The 16,473-nt window shown below is 50.3% G+C and overlaps 1 long non-coding RNA gene across 1 annotated transcript in view; it reads left to right on the top strand.

Annotated features, from left to right (window-relative positions):
- The window catches only part of LOC135307622 (uncharacterized), a 233,518-nt gene extending 218,174 nt beyond the window's left edge, over positions 1 to 15,344 (top strand). The window contains exon 4 of the long non-coding RNA XR_010368327.1: positions 15,259 to 15,344. This is a non-coding gene — a long non-coding RNA (uncharacterized LOC135307622). The remainder of the gene's footprint in view (positions 1 to 15,258) is intronic.
- Positions 15,345 to 16,473: the final 1,129 nt, after the last annotated feature.

Raw genomic sequence — 16,473 nt, 5'->3', positions numbered from 1 at the left:
GAGCTGCTGTGACACTGTTGAAGGTTCTCCCTCAGGCCCGAGTGCAAGTGAGGGCACTTGGGTGACTGGTGCCCTCCAAGGCACTCCCTCAGCTCTGCCTCCCACTCAGGAGCAGGGGGACCTCGTGCCTGCAATGGCCCCACACTGGGATGGAAGGAGCCCCTTGCAGGGCAGTCGGGGCAGAAAGGACTCCCTGGAGCTGCCAGCAGCTCTAAACCCAGACCCGGGCAGGGCCAGGGCTTGGCAGTGGCAACAGGAGCAGCTCGGGCTCCCCGGGGCTGGCAAAGGAGCTGCCAAAGGCTCAGCCCCGGGACACAGCCCTGGGCCCGGCCCCATCCCTCTCTGGCCTTCTCCCTGGCTGCACAGAGCACATGGAAGGACACACTGGCATTGCACACGGGAGGAAGATGGACAGCTAAATGCTCCTTCCTCCCACTGACAGCCATCCTGTGGGATCACTGTTGGGTACAAGAGTAGAAATTTGGAGGCCAGGATTTCCACAATTCATCAAACTTCAGACGATCTCAAGGGAAATGACAGAGGAATATTACTCTGGACAATGATTACACTTGGACAATGATTGCTCTGTTAGCAAAGAGTTGCTGAAAACCTACCATCACCAAGCTCCAACATCCTTAAACTGTGCTTTAACAGTGTTTCCCAGTGATGCAAGTCACGTTCCCAGTCTAGAAAGGAGCACAGATGGGAACTGTTCCATGCTGTGCTGGGATCCCCTTGTATAGGGAACCGAGCACTGCAAGGGGGTCAGGTAATGCTGTGTGCCTGCACTCCCAAAAAGCAGAGAGGGCAGCTCAAGCCTCAGCAGGGCTCAGGCCCAGAGGCACAGCAATTACCTCCTGTGCCTGTGCCTGGCATGGCCTCCCTTCCTGGGGCAGAGGCTGCCATGGAGCCAGTGCTTCCTCCGGGAAACTCAGCCTTCAGCACAGGCTCTCCTTCCATGTCTGCAGAAAGGAAAAAGGACAGCTGAATCAGGTGGGGTTGTTTCCCAATGGGAATGTGGCATCCTCAGGAGGCAATGCTTGTCTAAGTAATGGATAAGATTAAGGAGAAAGACCAGGGCCCTGTCTCTTCCAAAGAGCTGCCCCTCCAGATGCGCTCACAGACTGGGAAAGTGCAGGGGATCTCAGGTGGGCCATGATGTAGTTTGGGTTCCCTGGCAGCTGATGCCAAATGCCTTCCTGCAGAGGCTGGGCAGAAGCTGCAGCCAGGCCAGACTGGGAAACAGCCCTGCAGGGCGTGAAAGCAGCAGCAGCAGCAGTGGGGCAGCGAGGCTGCCATGGATCCCTTCCCGCTGTGCCGGGCACGGCGTGTCCAGATGTGCAGCCAAAGCCCCCGGCTGCTGAGTCCCAGGGGAAGCATGAGGGAAATGCACCCACCATGTTGTCTCTCCAGGTCACTCCAGATCCTGTCCATCTGTTTGGATGCCTCCAGGGACTTGCTGTCTCCTCTAGGTTTGTTCCTCCCTCTCGGAGGACCTTAAGAAAAGCATTTGCATTTCAGGTGAATGGATCCCACAGAACCAGGGCTCAGCCTGTGGGGTCAGCAAGCACACACTACTCACCCCTGCGATGGGAGCGGGGCTTATGTGCAGCAACCAGGAAAGGAGCCTGAAAAGTCATTCCTGCAGACACACCTGTAATTCAACAGCCACAGAAGCTCCTGTCACCTGCTTCCTGCCAGGTTCTCAATGATTATTCTTTTAGCAACATTGACAACATACCTGCTGGAGGGTTAAGACCCTGGAAATCTTCATGGAGCCAAGCTGCTGAAGAAGCCTTCCTAGTATGCTCATCTAGAGGCGAGCACAGATCAGATCAGACCCATTTCCATGGTGTGCTGAGATTCCCCTCTCCCTTAGAGAACTGGGCACTGCAAGGGGGTCAGGTAATGCCTTGGCTGCCAGATGTCAGTGGACAAGGCCAAAGCTGCACAGGGGCCTGGGGAGCTCTGGGCTATCTCTGGTCACTCTCCACCCTCTTTGCAGGCCCTTTGCAACATCCCTGGAGTGGTGGCTGGTGGAGCCCAGGGACCATGGGGGCTCTCTCCCTCCCACACAGGAAACCCTCCCCAAAGCCCTGGGCAAAACCATCCTCAGCACTTCCCAGGGAGCAGGGAGCGCTGTCCCGGGAAAGGGCAGCCAGGCTGCCGGCTCACCTGCTCGCCACACTTGGAGTGGAGCAGCCTGGGCAGCCCTGGTAGACAGGGCCACGGCCAGGAGGAGCAGGAGGAAGAGGCGCAGAGCAAGGGCCATGGTGCCTTGCCCTCTGCCAGTCCCGCAACTCTTGCTGCCACCGCTGTCCTGACACCACTGTCCCAATGTCAGCACTGCTGCTGCCACCGCCGCTGCTGCCGCAACAGTTGTGCTCAGGGACTGACTGCTGGGTCCCTGTGCTGCTGTGCAACCGCGGGGCTCTGGCACCTCTGTGATCTCAGAGCCTTCTGTGACCTCATGGCCAGGGTGGAGTTGTTTTTGGAGCTGGATCTGCCTTCTTCGGAAGGGAACTCATCCTGTCCAGCTGCTCTGCCCAAGGGCTGTGACACAGTCCCAGCTCAGCTGATCTCACAGGTTGGGACATGAAGGGATGGAGAGCAGCCCTGCCGAGAAGGACTTGGTGTTGCAGCCAGATGAGAGGCTGGACATGAGGCAGCCATGTGCATCCAAAGGACAGTGCCCAGCAGGTTGAAGGAGGTGATTCCCCACCTCTGCTCAGGTGAGACCCTACTGGGAGTACTCTGGAAGAGGTTTTATAGTGATTTCTGTGAGCCATCGAGAAGTTTGATAACAAGATCCATGTTTACCCCTGAAAGAATTTCCTACCAATGTTTTTGACATGAAAACCAAGAAAGAAAGAAGGATAAATAAGAGAAACCTGCAACTCCCTCTTCCATTGAGCATTTTGCTTGTCTCTCGTGACCAATGAATAAAGTGTAAACATAAGAGCTTTGTAAGAATGCACAAAAAGCATGCAGGCTAGAATAAAAACAGGGTTTGAAGCCTTCTGGAAATGGACTGTGTTGCTTTGTAGTGTCTCTGTCTCTACCACGACAGAGTACTGCATCCTGCTCTGGGTCCCAAGAAAGGAAGGACATGGACCTGTTGGATCTAGTCCAGAGGAGGGACAAAATGCTCTGAGGGCTGGAGCCCTTCTGCTTTGGAGACAGGCTGGGAGAGCTGGCAGTGTTCAGCCTGGAAGAGAGAAGACTCCAGGGACACCTGATTGCTGCCTTTCAGGGCCTTATGGGGGCTTGTAAACAGATGGGACAGAATTTTTAGTAGAGTCTTCTGTGACCAAACCGAGGGGGAATGGTTTTAATCTAAAAGATGGTCAATTCAGACTAGATGAAAGAAACACATTTTTTACACTGTTTGTTATGAAAACCTGGCACAGGTTGCCCAGAGAGGTGGACATCCATCCCTGCAGACATTCAAACTCCTGCTCAGAGCAACCTGACCTAGTTCAAGGTGTCCCTGCACACTGCAGGCCATTGGGACTAGATGGCCTTTAAATGTCCCTTCCAAGCCAAGCCATTCTGTGCTCCTGTGCACCATCAAAGCAGTGCTGCATTAGTGCTGGGCTGATTATGCTGGCACCTGTATTTTGGTAGTTGTGCCATTTAGCAATTGGCCACGAGAGGATTGATGGGCTGGACAATGAAGTTTGCAAATAACACACAGTGTGCTCTAGGAGAAACAGGAGAGGAACACGGCTTCCAGTTCAGATAAATGCCAGCATTTTGCTGCCCATTCCTGGTTAGAGAAATAAAGGAATGTCCTGAAGATCCCTTCATGTGGGTGCATTATTGGCCGTATCAGTACTTGTGTTCTGTAAAACAGGTTAAGTTGTTACAGCTTCTTGCCCCATTTATCCCTGGATAAAACCCAAATACTGCATTGCTCCTTGTCTACTTTCTTCCAAGTCAGGGCAAATTTTGTTCATTACTGAGTGTGGCATAGTCATCTGTTCACAAGCAAATTCCTCTTGCCACTCTCACAATGGCAAGACTGCTTTGTTGATTTGCTCTAATCGGACTGTAATTAAGGCCTATCTCTCACTAGAATTAAAGCTGATGCATTGGGAGGCAAAGTGTTCAGTCATTTCTCCCGGAGTCTGACACTGTAGAGAGTTGTTCTGTAAGTAAATGACATTTGAAGACAGGTGTAGTCTACCATACTTCTGGCATACTAGAAGTGAGAAAAAACCCTTTGAATCAGGATTTTATCCTTTCTTCCTCCACCTCCTCCTCCCAGGAATTTTAATCTCTGAGGTCTAAGCTCTTCAGCTGCCTCACAAACATTGTTTTAATTCAGACAGTCATCCATGCGGTGAGCCACAAATCAGGACCGTGGTGTGAACCTTGAAGCAATGTAGGTTTATAGCACTGAAAATAATAATCCAATACCCAGGTTAAGCCAAGACTATTGGTTATTTCCCAAATAACTCCACGTATCCTCAGTGATGATTCAAAAATGATCATTGTAAAAGCTAGGAGCGGGGAGAGAGAATGTTATCAAAATTAGAAATAGAGCTTTCTGAGATCTTTATATTCCTATAAAAAGAGAGTCCAAGCTATTCATCTATGGAACATTAAGTAAGAAGTGAACAAAAGACTGTCAAAATAATTGCTTGGGGAACAAAAAACCCATAAATAAAAACAAGCTTAAATGTAGATAATAAGTAAACCATCATGCAGAGATAAAAAACAGACCTGCCAAAACTAAAACCAATAAGGCTGTTTCATCTGTCTCAATTAAAAAAAAAAAAAAGAAAATAAAACCTGAAAATAATCAGAGATTCTCAAGGGCATTACTATATATAGAAACTTCCTGGTATTGGGAAAAACATGAAGGAAAGTGTAGCATGCAATTCACAGATGGAACCTAGAATTTGTTAGGGAGGGCCAGGGGTGGCAGTGGCTGCTCAGGGATGGCTTTGGCCCGTGTCCCTGGCAGCAGCCACTGCCCAAGTAGCTGCGCTGCCCCCGGGCTCTCCTCCCGGCCTGCTGGGCTTTGTTGGCTGGCACAGCCTGTGCCAAGGGCCGGCAAGGTGCCTGCAGGCCCCAGCTCTGGGGGAAACAGAGAACGTCCTGCCCGTATCCACCGTGCTGCCAGCTCAGCAGTGCAGCACAGCACGGGCTCACGCTCCCCATCGCTCCCACAGATGCAGCCAGCACCACAACACGTGTTTCCCATTCCCAGAAGAGCCTCAGAATGGGTTGCTGTTGGGGAACCCTCTGTTTGCATGTGATAAGGGCAAGTCTGGCTATCTGTTTCTGCCAGGAAATTATTTGGAAGTGCTCAACTGAACCTCAACTCAGAGCTTCGGCACTGCAGTTCATGTCTTTGATTGTAATTCGGTCCTAGCAGTCAGTTTTATACCCCTCCCCTTATTTTCTATTGTTATAGCATATTTTATTACCAAGGGCTTGCTCCTTCACCCCATGTGTTGGTTTTGCCCCACTTGTCCATCTCCCCAAAGACCTGCCCTTTTGTTCACTGTTCCTCCTCCCATTGCATGTCAGTCCCTCTCCAAGCCTGCCCCTTGCTCTAGAAATTTTCCTATCAATTTTGTATCCTTCAGAACCCCATTGGTTTGTTTAAGTTCTTCCCCTCCCCTGTAATCCCCAATTGGTTTAAACCTTGTATTCCCCGCCTGGTGTTCCACCCTCAGTTTCTCCCAATTGGCTAAAGATTGGATCCTCCCCTGGGAGTCTCCCAAGTTTGTAAGTTGGTGTATGCCTTTAGTGCAGTGTTGGTCTGGCCCTGATGGCCTGTAGAGTAATCACCTTCGGAAAACATAGAGCAGACCTCACCCTGTTCCTTGTCCCTACCCTCAGGGCAGTCCTACCCCCAAGGCAGTCCACCTGTGCTGTAGAGCAGCTGTGCCCTGCAGCCACAGCCCAGATTGGACAGTTTTCTGGGGGTGGCCCAGTGCCACTGTGGGTGTGGGCAGCTAGTGGGGCTGAAGAAATGGGGCAGCACAGCACTTCCCAAATCAGCTCTTCTGTTGCAGTAGAGAGATGCAGCTGTGACCACATTGTCCTGGTGGTATCACCAGCAAAGCCCACCCGGCACCAGCACTGGCTGAGCTCCATGCCCAGGAGCAGCCGTGGATGGCCACAGTGTGGGCAGGCAGGAGCCAGGCAGGGGCTGCTGTGCCCAGCGGCGGGGCCCCGAGGGGATGGGGAAGCCCATGCTGAGCGTCCCTGGGCTGAGGGCACATTTCCTTCTGGGGGATCATCTGGGCCTGGACCTGAAGAGGCACAAAGGGATATTTTGGGGTCCCTGATGAGGGTCCCAGGAGTCCTGCATGTTTTAAATAATTAGCTTTTTTTGATTAATAAGGAGAATTTATTTCATAATTAAAATACAGTCTTAGAATGTCTAGAAGCAAATATCAGATTGGCCCTCTACCAGGCTGACAGCGTCAGGTGAGACAGGTGGGGCATTTCTCTCCCCTGTGCATCACGAAGGGACAGCTTTCACAACGTGTTTTTGTCCATTTCCAAGCTCCAAGGGTTGTTGGGGGCAGGCGTTTTTCTGCTTTCTTATGGTTGATCTTATCCTTTCTGCATTTTCATGTAGTTTTTCCTTCTTGCTGCAGCTCTTGCTGAGAGTTTCCCCAAAACTGGTAAAAAATTCACTTTGTTAGAGGAAAATCTCCTGCAATATGCATTCTAGGAGGCACACATTTATCTTATAGATGATGCATGTCGAATGCACATTGCTGAGATTTGGTCAGAGAAATAATCTTCTGGAATCAGCATTTCCGGGGATGAATATTCAGGCTAGGATTTTGGTGCATATTGATTGCCCGGAACAGTCTTTTGGTATGCTAGGATTTTCATTAGGCGAGATTACTGTAGTCTCAGCATGAATTTGTACATACAATCTATCAGAATCCCTCCCTTTCTCTATTAATTTATTAAATTTGTACTTTTAGGATACACTTTGACAAAGCTTACTTATTTTTGAATTTTATATTTAGTATTTATAAAACTTAACAACTACACTTTTATACTACTAGTCAGGGTCTAAAATTAACAGCTCTTCTCATAAGGTAGATTATTCTAAATCTTTAATTTCTTTTCTTTGGATTGTCAATCATATTTTTTTATATCAATGCATGTGCTTATTGTACTTTAGATATATTTTGACTCCATAGTCATTTAAGGCTGGTAATACTTCTAAAATAAGTTTTTCATGTTTTCTTATGTTGCCTGCTAAAATACGTCTTTACAACTGTCTCATGTACTTGTTTTCTTAACTCTTGAGCAATTTGCTTTATTCGAACTCTCAGGATTTATTTCTTCTCTAGCTCTTACAGAAGAAAAGGTTTTAATATATTGCTTACAAATTTTGCCATTTTCTTCTTTTTGCTCTATTTCACATTTTCTTTATTCCAGTGTCTTTCACTACTCATAGTGCACATTCTGATTTTGTTAAACTTATAGCGTACTGCACTAACTTGGGAGTGTGCATATGGCTCATTCTTTTTGGGCTTGGATGACTGATACAGTGACAATAATCCTCTGCAGTTTTAACACTCTACCTCTCTCAAAGACCCTTTGGGTTGCAGCCAAAGGGCCAAGATGTGTATCTTCGTGGTAGCAGAGCTTACACCTTGGGATCTAGTCACTGATGTCATTCGTCTCATTCTCAGTATTTACTTCATAAGATTTATAAGAGCCTTTTAAATTGTTTTTCAGGATTTAGGATAGCATCTGCTTATTTCTAATTGTTATAGTTTTATTTCTTTGACATTTTAGCTCTAAAGTTGTAATTATTCTGTACACTTCTCTTTCTTTCAGCTATACTTGGCTTTTTTCCTTTATTTTAATTTGATCCTTATTAAATATCTAACGGCTTTTCTTATATCCTATCTGATGTAATGTTACTTTTAGTGTTTCTTGGAACTTAAATCTGGTTTGTATCTTATATACTTACTTTTTTTCCGATTTTTCACGAATCATATTATTGTTCTAATATATTCTTTACAGTGTTTCATTAGCTTTTACTTCTTTACTTTTTCTTTTGTCTGTTATAACAAAAGCACTAAAATATTTTATTTTTTGAAATAAATTTGCATATCACACCTTAAATATTCAGTTCACTTAAAACAACCTCATGAATAATACAGTTTAAAATAAAATATTTTACTTCTCATAACAATGGGTTTTACAGCTTACAAGCTTAGGTATTAACATGCATCAGTCTATTTTACTTCAAGGAGTAGTGGTGACTTTTTAGTGAGGTTTGGCTGGTGTTTCTGTTGGTGGATTTACAGGTCTTCTGTCCTGCCTTTCTTTGCAGCTGAACCTGCTGGTGAAGGTGGTGCAGCTTCCCAAACCACGTCCAGGACTGAGGCACTGGGAGATGCCGAGGGTAGGTCAAGGCCTTTCCCCTGGGAGAGCTGCCAGCTCAGAGCCCAAATCTGGGCCAGGGGGGCATCGCTGCAGGTGCCAGCACAGAACCATGCACGTGTGTGCCCTCGCCCTGAACGATCCCCTCACCGCTCCTGCGGCTCAGTGGTGCCCGTGCAGATCAGCAGAGATGGCAGAAGCTTCTGTGGCTGTTGAGTTACAGGTGTGTCTGCAGGGAGGACTTGTCCAGCTCCTTTGCTGATTCCTACACAGAAGCCTGGCTCCCATGGCAGGGGTGAGTAGTGTGTCCCTGCTGACCCCACAGGCTGAGCCCTGCTTTTGAGGGATCTGTTCCTGGGAAATGGAATTCTGTTGCTCTAAGGTCCTCTGAGGGGGAAGGACCAAGCTACAGGACACCAGAAACTCCATGATCCATGTGAAAACATGAGGCAAATGCTGAAGGAAATGCAGCAGGCAGGAGAAGGTGGGTGCATTTCCCTCATGCTTCCCCTGGGACTCAGCATCTGTGGGCTTTGGCTGCACATCTGGACACGCCGTGCCTGGCACAGTGGGAAGGTATCCATGGCAGCCTCGCTGCCCTGCTGCTGCTTTCACGCCCTGCAGGGCTGTTTCCCAGCCTGGCCTGGCTGCAGCTTCTGCCCAGCCTCTGCAGGAAGGCATTTGGCATCAGCTGACAGGCCACCTAATTGCAGCACAGGACTGAGATCCCCTGCAATTTTCCAGTCACCGGGTAGAACAGAAAGGGCAGCAGTTTGGAGAAGGGAGGGCCCTGGCCTTCCCAAAAAGTTTATAGGGATTTCCTGATTCTTAGCCATGTCTTTGACAAGCATTCCCTCCTGAAGGCGCCACCTCCCCAGTGGGGAACAGCCCCACCTGATCCAGCTGTCCCTCTTCCTTTCTCCAGAAGTGGATGCAGAGGCTGGGCATGAGGCGGCATTTCCCAGAGGAAGCAGTGGTTCCGTGCCAGCCTCTGCTGCAGGAAGAGAGGCAATGCCAGGCACAGGCCCAGGAGGTAATTGCTGTGCCTCTGGGCCTGAGCCCTGCTGAGGCTTGAGCTGCCCTCTCTGCTGCTTGGCAGTGCGGGCACAGCCTGGACTAGAGCGGCACAGCCCAGGGGAATTATCCCGAGCAGGCTCAGGGCACTCGGGTCCTGAGCAGTCCTGCTGGGGTCCCTCCATGGGAGACATGTCCTGAAACCTGGCAGTGACTGCACGGGGTGCCCACGGTGGGGAAAGGACAGAGGGGGAGAGCAAGGCTGCAGTGTGTCCTGAGAGGGCCTGGCTGTTTGCCCTTGGGATCTAGGAGCTTTCCCAGCAGAAGGAGGACAGAGGGACAGAGGGCGGGATGGATAGCTGTGTCACTGCCTGCTGCAGTTTTCCCCGGGGTTTTAGAGAGGATTTCCTCTGTGTCTGAGGGAGTGAACCCGGGGGCCCTGCGCTGCTCCAGCCACCCCTCCCAGGGATGTTGCTGAGGGCAGGGAAAGAGTGTGGAGAGTGATGAGGAGCCAGCCCAGAGCTCCCCAGGCCCCTGTGCACCTTTGGCCATATCTATTCACATCTGGCTCCCACAGCCTTAGCTGACCGCCGTGCAGTGCCCAGTTCCCTGTGGCAGAAGGGGATCCCAGCACACCCTGGAAAGTGTTCTTGTCTGTGCTCCGTTCCAGATGAGGTTGCTGGGAAGGCTTCTCCATCAGCTTGGATGAATAAAGTTTTGAAGCCCTTGGAGCCTCCTGCAGGTATGTTGTCAGTGTGCCACCAAGGAAGAATTGTAGACAAGCGGGCAGGAACCAGGTGACAGAAGCTTCTGTGGCTGTTGTGTTACAGATGTGTCTACAGGGAGGACTTCTCCAGCTCCTACCTTGGATGTTGCACTCAAGCCCAGCTCCCATCACAGTGGTGAGTAGTGTGTCCCTGCTGGCCCCACAGGCCGAGCCTTGCTTTTGTGGGATCCATTCCTGGGAAATGGAAATATTTTTCTCTAAGGTACTCCAACAGGGAAAATCCAAGATACAATAGATAAGATATCCCTGGAACCATCCAAACAGATGAGGCAAGAGCTGAAGGAACCCCTGCAGACAAGAGAAGGTGGGTGCATTTCCCTCATGCTTCCCCTGGGACTCAGCACACAGGGGCTATGGCTGCACATCTGGACACGCCGTGCCCAGCACAGCGGGAAGGAATCCATGGAAGCCTCACTGCCCCGCTGCTGCTTTCACGCCCTGCAGGGCTGTTTCCCAGCCTGGCCTGGCTGCAGCTTCTGCCCAGCCTCTGTAGGAAGGCATTTGGCGTCAGGCGTGGGGCTTTGCTTGTGAGCCACTCAGGAGCAGGAGGTGGAGCTTCCTTGTTCCGGAGTGACCCATTATAGGTAATACTGAACAGGTGTGGGGCTTTGCTTTGTGAGCCACTCAGGAGCAGGAGGTGGAGCTTCCTTGTTCCTGAGTTACCCATTATAGGAGACCTCTGGGGAGCGCGGCGACCCAGAGTGCGGCGAACAGGAGCAGGTAAACAGGGTCACAGCAGTTTGCGCAGCAGTTCGCGCAGGCAGGGCAAGCAGGTGGGGCTGCAGGTTCCAGCTAGCTTGGTGAAGTATTGTTTTACTGGTTGATTGATTTTGGGCTTTCTCCTAGGCAATGGTTTTAACCCAGTCAAAATCTGTGGTTGGTACAAGTGTACATGACCAAGTAGAGCCCTCCAAAAAGGATGCGTCCGTACAGACCCATTCCTGCCCGGAGTGTTTGAGCTTATCAGTGGCTTCAGGGGATGTTATGGAGAAGGCCTGCCTGAGGTGTGAAGAAGTGAATGACCTCCTTTCGCTAGTGGCTGAGCTTAGGGAAGAAGTCGAAAGGTTAAGGAGTATCAGGGATAGTGAAAAGGAAATAGACTGGTGGAGTTCAGCCCTTACATCTTTAAGGGAGGTCCACCAGGAGTCAGAGGGCTCATATGTCTTTCACTCTCAGGCAATAGAGGGGTAGCTGGTAGATGAAGGGGAGTGGAAATGGGTCCCTGCTCGGGGTGGTAATAACAAAAGTCCCTCCTGCCCCCCATCCGCTAGCCAGGTGCCACTTCAGAATAGGTATGAGGCACTGGATCTAGACAGCCAGAGAGATGATTTAGAGGAAAATCACCTACCCAGTGAGCCTCCCAATTATGACTTGCCTAAAAAAAGGATTACCACCTCTAATGTCAAGAAAAAAAGAAGGGTAATCGTGGTGGGTGATCCCCTTCTGAGGGGGACGGAGGGCCCCGTATGTCGACCTGACCCATCCCACAGGGAGGTCTGCTGCCTCCCTGGGGCCCAGGTACAAAACATCACTTAGAAACTTCCTAGGCTGATTCAGTCCTTTGATTATTACCCACTGCTGATACTCCAAGCTGGCAGTGATGAGATTGAAAAGAGGAGTGTCAAGGTGATTAAAAGGGAGTTTAGGGCACTGGGTCAAGTGGTTGATAGGACAGGTGCACAGGTAGTGTTCTGCTCAGTCCCTTTGGTGGCAGAGAAAAATAATGAAAGGAATAGGAAAACGTATATCAGTAAGAAATGGCTCAAGGGTTGGTGTTATTGGCAAAATTTTGGATTCTTTGATCATGGAGCAACCTTTATGGCACCTGCTCTACTGGAATCAGATGGGGTACATCTCTCTGTTAAGGGTAGGAGGTTTTTAGCTCATGAACTGGCAGACTTTATTGAGAGGGCTTTAAACTAGGTTTGAAGGGGGAAGGGGATGCAACTGGGCTGTTTGGAAGCAGGCCCAAGGGTGGTAAGACTGTGTTAGGGGAGAAAGCAGCCCAGCTGAGATGCATGCATACCAATGCACGCAGCATGGGTAACAAACAAGAAGAGCTGGAGGCCATGGTGCATCAGCAGGACTATGATGTAGTTGCCATCACAGAAACGTGGTGGGATGACTCACATAGTTGGAGCACTGCACTGGATGGCTACAAGCTCTTCAGAAAAGACAGAAAAGGGAGAAGAGGTGGAGGGGTGGCCCTTTATATTAGGGAGGTTTTGGATGTCACAGGTATTGAGACTAATGATGATGAAGTTGAGTCCCTATGGGTAAAAATTAAGGGGAAGGCCAACAAGTCTGACATCCTACTGGGAGTCTGCTATCGTCCACCCAACCAGGATGAAGAGGTGGACAACTTATTCTATAAACAACTGAACAAAGTCTCAGGATCATCAGCCCTTGTTCTTGTGGGTGACTTCAACCTACCAGACATCTGCTGGGAACTCAATACAGCAAAAAACCAGCAATGTAGAAGGTTTTTAGAATGTGTGGAGGATAACTTTTTGTCATAACTGGTGGGCAAACCCACCAGGGGAGGGGCTATGTTAGACCTATTGTTTACAAATAGAGATGGACTGGTAGGTGATGTGGAGGTTGTAGGCCGCTTGGGGCATAGTGATCATGAAACTATAGAATTCTCAATAATTGGTGAAATAAGGAGGAATATCAATAAGATCTCTACATTGGACTTCCGGAGGGCAGATTTTGGCCTATTTAAAAGACTTATCCAGAGAATTCCTTGGGAAAGAGCCTTTAAAAACAAAGGAGTCCAGGAGAGATGGGTGTGCTTCAAAGCAGAGATCTTGAGGGCACAAGAACAGACTGTCCCTGTGTGCCGAAAGATGAGTAGACGAGACAAACGTCCAGTCTGGATGAGTAATGAGGTTTTGAAGGAACTTAGAAATAAGAAAAAGATGTATCATCTTTTTAAGGAGGGAGTGATTTCTGAGGAATTATTTAAGGGTGCTGCCAGGGCATGTAGAAAAAAAATTAGGGAGGCCAAAGCTCAGTTTGAACTCAACTTGGCAACTTCTGTTAAAAATAATAAAAAAAGTTTTTACAAATATATTAATGGTAAAAAGAAGGGTATAACCAACCTCGGTTCCTTATTGGATGGAGCAGGCAAACTAGTTACTAAAGATGCGGAAAAGGCGGAAGTGCTTAAAGTTTTCTTCACCTCAGTCTTTAGTGGTAAGACAGCTTATCCTCATGACAACTGTCCTCAAGGGTTGGTAGGTGGTGCCAGGGATCAGAATGGTCCTCTTATTATCCAAGAGGAGGCAGTCTGAGAACTGCTGGGACACTTGGATATTTATAAATCAATGGGACCAGATGGGATCCACCCTAGGGTGATGAGGGAGCTGGCAGATGAGGTTGCCAAGCCGCTCTCCATCATTTACCAGGAGTCGTGGCTCACTGGTGAGGTTCCAGATGATTGGAAACTGGCCAATGTGACACCTGTTTACAAAAAAGGTGGGAAGCAGGATCCTGGTAATTACAGGCCAGTTATCCTGACCTCAGTACCAGGTAAGATAATGGAACGGTTCATACTAAGTGCTATCACACAGCACTTACAGGATGGCCAGGGTATCAGACCAAGTCAGCATGGGTTTATGAAGGGTAGGTCATGTCTGACCAACCTGGTCTCCTTCTATGACCAGGTAACTCGTCTGATGGATGCAGTAAAGGCTGTGGATGTTGTCTATTTAGACTTCAGCAAGGCCTTTGATACTGTCTCCCACAGCACACTCCTGGAAAAGCTGGCAGCCCGTGGCTTGGATAGGAGCACTCTTCGCTGGGTTAGGAACTGGCTGGATGGCTGGGCCCAGAGAGTGATGGTGAACGGTGCTGCATCCAGCTGGCGGCCAGTCACCAGTGGTGTCCCTCAGGGGTCTGTACTGGGACCAGTTCTATTTAATATTTTTATAGATGACATGGATGAGGGCATCGAGTCCTTCATTAGTAAATTTGCAGACGACACTAAGCTGGGAGCTTGTGTTGATCTATTGGAAGGAAGGAAGGCTCTGCAGAGAGACTTAGTCGGTTGGATGGATGGGCAGAGTCCAACAGTATGAAGTTTAATAAGTCTAAGTGCCGAGTTCTGCATTTTGGCCACAAAAATCCCCTACAGCGTTACAGGCTGGGGACGGTGTGGCTGGATAGTGTTCAGGCAGAAAGGGACCTGGGGGTGCTGGTTGACAGCCGATTGGATATGAGCCAGCAATGTGCCTTGGTGGCCAAGAAGGCCAACGGCATCCTGGCCTGCATTAGGCATTGTGTGACCAGCAGGAGCAGGGAGGTCATTCTTCCCCTGTACTCGGCACTGGTGAGGCCACACCTTGAGTACTGTGTCCAGTTCTGGGCCCCTCAATTTAGGAAGGATATTGAGATACTTGAGCGTGTCCAGAGGAGAGCAACGAGGCTGGTGAGGGGCTTGGAAAACAAGCCCTACGAGGAACGTTTGAGGGAGCTGGGGTTGTTTAGCCTGGAGAAGAGGAGGCTTAGATGTGACCTTATTGCTCTCTACAACTTCCTGAAGGGAGGTTGTAGACAGGTGGGGGTCGGTCTCTTCCACCGGGCAGCAACTGACAGAACAAGGGGACACAGTCTCAAGCTACGTCAGGGAAAATATAGGTTAGATATTAGGAAAAAAATTTTCACTGAAAGAATAATAAAGCACTGGAATTGTCTTCCCAGGGAGGTGGTGGAATCACCATCTCTGGATGTGTTTAAAAAAAGACTGGACATGGCACTTGGTGCTATAGTCTAGTTGAGATGTTAGGGCATAGGTTGGACTTGATGATCTTAGAGGTCTCTTCCAACCTCATGATTCTGTGATTCTGTAACTGACAGGCAGCCCAAACTGTAAGACACCCTGAGATCCTCCACTATATCCAGCCCTGCAGCTTAGGAAAAGGGTGTCTGTTTGGAGGTGGAAGTGCTCTCATCATGCCACTGTAATCTGGCTATTTTCCTGCTCCATAAATTTCACAAATATTACCTCTGATGCCACCACCCAAGTGGGGAACAGCCCCATCTGATGCAGCTGTCTCCCTTCCTTTGTCAAGAGATGGACATAGTGCTTCAGTGGAAGGTGGCATTTCCTGAAGGAAGCACTCTATCTTCGGTGCCAGCCCCTGCTGCAGGAAGGAAGGCAAAGCCAGACACGGGCACAGGCACAGCAGGTAATTGCTGTGCCGGGCTCAGGCCTGGCCGGGGCTGTGTGGCAGCAGCTCTTCCCCCAGGGCCTGCCCTTGCCCGGCCCGGCAGCAGCCAAAGCTGGAGGCGCCTCGGCTTCCAGGCCTCTGGAGCTGGTTCAGAGCCCCGGGGAAACGGGACTGGTGCAGCAACGTCCCTGGCGCTGCAGCTGCTGCGGAGCTGGCCCTGAGTGCCCAGAGGCCCAAGGCACAGGAGCAGCCCCGAGCGGGAGCCCTGCCGCCAGCCCAGGGCCAGAGCCAGCCCTGGCTCCCAACTGGGTAGGGGCTGCGCTGGGTCCTGACAGGGCCTGAGCCTGTCCCCTGGGCCTGGGGGAGCTGTCACGGGGCAGGGAGGGCCAGGGCTGGCAGTGGCTGCTCAGGGATGGCTTTGGCCCGTGTCCCTGGCAGCAGCCACTGCCCAAGCAGCTGCACTGCCCCCGGGCTCTCCTCCCGTCCTGCTGGGCTTTGTTGGCTGGCACAGCCTGTGCCAAGAGCTGGCAAGGTGCCTGCAGGCCCCAGCTCTGGGGGAAACAGAGAACGTCCTGCCCGTATCCACCGTGCTGCCAGCTCAGCAGTGCAGCACAGCACGGGCTCACGCTCCCCATTGCTCCCACAGATGCAGCCGGCACCACAAGACCTGTTCCCAATGCCCAGGATGGCCTCAGAAGGGGTTTCTGTCAGGGAACAGGCTGTTGGCTAGGGTTACTGGCAGGCGTACTTTCTTTGGAGCTTGTCTTCATATTGTGCTGCATTGGAATCTGGTATTCTTGGAACAGAAAACAGTGAGTGTTTTGTTGCTCTCCCCCTCCAACAGCTTCTTTTCAAAGTCTAACGTGGACAGGGAACATTCCCATTGAGGCTGCAGTGGAGTTGTGGCCAGTCCATGATTGTCCAAATAACTCTGCTGAGGGTTCTGCTGCTGCCCAGTGCTTCCATTGGCCTCTTAATTGCTGGGCCTTGTCCTGGGGGCCCCGCTGGGGCTGCAGCCAGAGCTGGCTCCCACTGAGGCTGCCTGGCCAAGAGCAGCCCCAGGGGCACAGGGCAGAGGCAGAGGGAGGTGGGGAGGAGAAAGAGCAGGGCTGAGAT

The sequence above is a fragment of the Passer domesticus genome, chromosome 9 (assembly GCF_036417665.1).
Source record: "Passer domesticus isolate bPasDom1 chromosome 9, bPasDom1.hap1, whole genome shotgun sequence".
NCBI classification, from domain to species: domain Eukaryota; kingdom Metazoa; phylum Chordata; class Aves; order Passeriformes; family Passeridae; genus Passer; species Passer domesticus.
The sequence above is the reverse complement of the archived record's forward strand: the minus strand, read 5'-3'. Positions and strand labels throughout refer to the sequence as shown.